Source organism: Arachis ipaensis, chromosome B03, assembly GCF_000816755.2.
Source record: "Arachis ipaensis cultivar K30076 chromosome B03, Araip1.1, whole genome shotgun sequence".
NCBI lineage: Eukaryota > Viridiplantae > Streptophyta > Magnoliopsida > Fabales > Fabaceae > Arachis > Arachis ipaensis.
This window is the reverse complement of record NC_029787.2, coordinates 33638838-33642012: the sequence shown is the minus strand read 5'-3', so window position 1 is coordinate 33642012 and position 3175 is coordinate 33638838. Positions and strand designations below refer to the sequence as shown.

The 3175-nt window shown below is 37.4% G+C and overlaps 1 protein-coding gene across 2 annotated transcripts in view; it reads left to right on the top strand.

Annotated features, from left to right (window-relative positions):
- The window catches only part of LOC107630181 (exocyst complex component SEC8), a 9894-nt gene continuing 7793 nt past the window's right edge, over nt 1075–3175 (top strand). For both annotated transcript variants that reach the window (XM_016333254.2, XM_016333252.2), the window contains exon 1: nt 1075–1507. The gene's annotated coding sequence lies outside the window, so the exon portion shown is untranslated. The remainder of the gene's footprint in view (nt 1508–3175) is intronic.

The following is a 3175-nucleotide window of genomic DNA, read 5'->3' as shown; positions in this document are numbered from 1 at the left end:
TTGTCATCCTTTGGATTTGAAGAACTGGTTCTTGTATCATAGCAGAGAGCACCCGTCAAGTTCTTTTTCGGGACTTTGGTGGATATGGCGAGCAAGGAATAACGACATCTTTAATCCCATGAAACTTGGCCTCCGGAAAAAGTCATTTGTCTGGCATTAACTTCAGAAAAGGAGCTTAGAAATATTTTTGAATTACAACGTATGTCCCTTCCCTCTACTCTAAATGGTTTTTGGAATCCCCCATCCATTGGTACTTTTAAGATTAATTGTGATGCTAGTTATTTTGGTTCGGGTGATAGTGTTGGTTTTGCTTGTGTTATTAGAGATTGTAATGGGAGCTGGCAAAGGGGGTGTTTGGGAATGATTGAGAGTAATAGTATTCTTCAAGGAGAATTGTTTGCTATTTGGAGAGGATATCTTTTAGCTTGGGATGTGGGTCAACGAGATGTTATTTGTGAGACGGATTGTGTGGAAGCATTTAATCTTGTTACTCAAGATAGTTTTGGGTTTATTGATCCACTGGTGCTCAAAATAAGAGATATCATGCATTGGAATTGGCGTGTTGACTTTCGTTTGATTATGAGAGATGCAAACACGATGGCAGATACTATGGCAAAGATGGCGATGAAGTTACAACTTTCGCATGTGGAGCTTCTTTCACCTTGGGAGGAGTTTAAGAGTAGTATTAAACGGGACTGTCCCTCTATTTAAGCAGTTCCTTGTTTTGTTTCTTTTGTTTTTCTTTGTTTAATTTATTTCAGTCACAAAAAAAAAAACTTTAGATAAAAACAGGTAGAAGCATCACGTCACGCGTTTCACATCTTTCAGGATCATTCTCTCTCTCTCGTCCTCCTCACCAAGGTTCTGAAAACCGGACCGGACCGGTCGGTCCGACCGGTCTAACCGTGAACTAGCAACAATCACGGTTCGGTTAGTATCTAAAAACCGCTAATTTAAAAACCATCAATGAACCGCTGAACTGGCCAGGAACCGGCCGGTTGGACCGAACCGAGACCCAGCCGGTTTTCACTTTTCAACAAAAAAAATAAAAGACGCCTCTCTGACCCATTCCCTCTCCCTTTGTCTCTCTCACTCACCGCATCTGCTTCCTTCTCTCAACAAAACCTAGCCTCCAATGCCACTTTCTTCTTCAAGTTGTGTCACCGCCACCGCACTACCGCCGCCGTCGCGATTTGCGCCGTCGCCGTCCGCACTGCACCCATGGTCGTCGAAACGCGTCTGCTCGCCTCGCTTTCCCGTCAGTTTTGAGCTTCCGCGTCTGTTCTCAGCTTCCGCCACCTCTGTATCGCCGTGCTTCCGTCGCGGTACTCCCTCTTCGTCGCTTGGTCGAGCTTGCCTCAAGCCCTTGTTTTTGCTCCAGCCTGCTGTTATCACCACGCTTCGGCCTCTGTTTTGGCTGAGCTTACGGCAGTGCTCAGCCCTGATCTGAGCTCCCTATCTCCCTCATCTGAAATGATGAATCTCTGTTGTTCATGGTTTTTTTTAAGTAATTTCTTGCTTATCTGTTTTGAGTTTTCTTAGGTTTCTTGCTTATCTGTTTTAGTTTTCTTAGGTTTTTTTCTTAGTAATGATTTTCTTAGGTTTTTCTGTGATGAGCAATTTAGATTATTTTATTTTACAGTAATTATGGAACTGTTTTTGTTGTTCAGATGTATTTTTATTTAATTGTTCAGTGTTGTTTTTATTGTTGTTGCTGATTGTTGCTGTTTGTTCTTGATGGTTTTGATTGGTGATGTTTGTTCACTGCTATATTTATTCTTATTGTTCTTGATTGTTGCTATTTTTTTCTTGTGCTATTTGTGGTCTGAGTTGCTATTTTTCATGTTTTTGCTATTTTTCATGTTATTTTTTAATGACTATTTGGTTTCTGGTATCTTTGAAGATGTTGATTGCTGGCATCCTGAAATCTTGAAGCAAGAAGTAATGTTTCCAGAACCTGATAGTTATGAGCCAACCATAGAAGGAGCTTTACCAACAAATAATATCTGTTCAATTTTTATTAATGGAACCTGCAGACTTGAGTCTATGGATATCTCTGATTTAGCAGAAATCATATCTTTTCTTTTCACATACCAGAACTCTATTGGAAACAACAATAATCATATTGTACCCTTAAAAATTGCTATTACAATCTGTTGATTGCTTACATGAAGTATCTGTCTCTGGTTGCACATTTACTTTGTTCTTGGGTCTTGTTCAAAATACCTCGTGTTCAAGAAATGAGTTTAAACAATTGGTAGCTCAGATGCTAATGGTCATATCTAACTTGGTGAGAGAAAACAATGTTTATTTAATTTAGTGTCATCACTATCTTGCTAATGCTTATGCTTGGTTCCTGTTTTGAACTTTTGATATGTTGTATAATGTACTGATTTTGTTGTTTTTAGTGTTTAATTTAGTGTCATCACTTCCTTGCTAATGGTCTAGTTAATTTAGTGTCATCACTGCCTTGCTAATTCTAATGCTTGGTTACTGAATGCTCTATTTTGAACCTTTGATATATTGTATAATGTACTGATTTTGCTGTTTTTAGTGTTTAATTTAGTGTCATCACTCATCACTGCCTTAGTAATGCTCTGTTTAATTTAGTGTCATCACTTCCTTGCTAATGCTAATGCTTGGTTACTGAATGCTCTGTTTTGAACTTTTGATATGTAGTATAATGTACTGATTTTGCTGTTTTTAGTTTTTAGTTTAGTGTCATCACTGCCTAATGTACTGGTGTTGCTGTTTTAGTGTTTTGATAATGTACTGGTGTTGCTGTTTTAGTGTTTTATAATGTGTTGCTATTTCATTGTTGCTGTTTGATAATATACTCGTGTTGCTGTTTTAGGGTTGCTGATGTATTTTTTTATCTTTTAAGATTTATATTAGACTATAATTATATTTTAGGGTGATTAATTATAATTTATTTATTATTTTATTCTAAAACGGTTTTTTCGGTTGAACCATTGGTTAGACCGGTTAGACCAGTAAACCAGTGAACCAGTAACTAGAGCGGCTGTTTTAGTAATGTACTGGTGTTGCTGTTTTAGTGTTTTATAATGTGTTGCTATTTCATTGTTGCTGTTTGATAATATACTCGTGTTGCTGTTTTAGGGTTGCTGATGTATTTTTTTATCTTTTAAGATTTATATTAGAATATTAGACTATA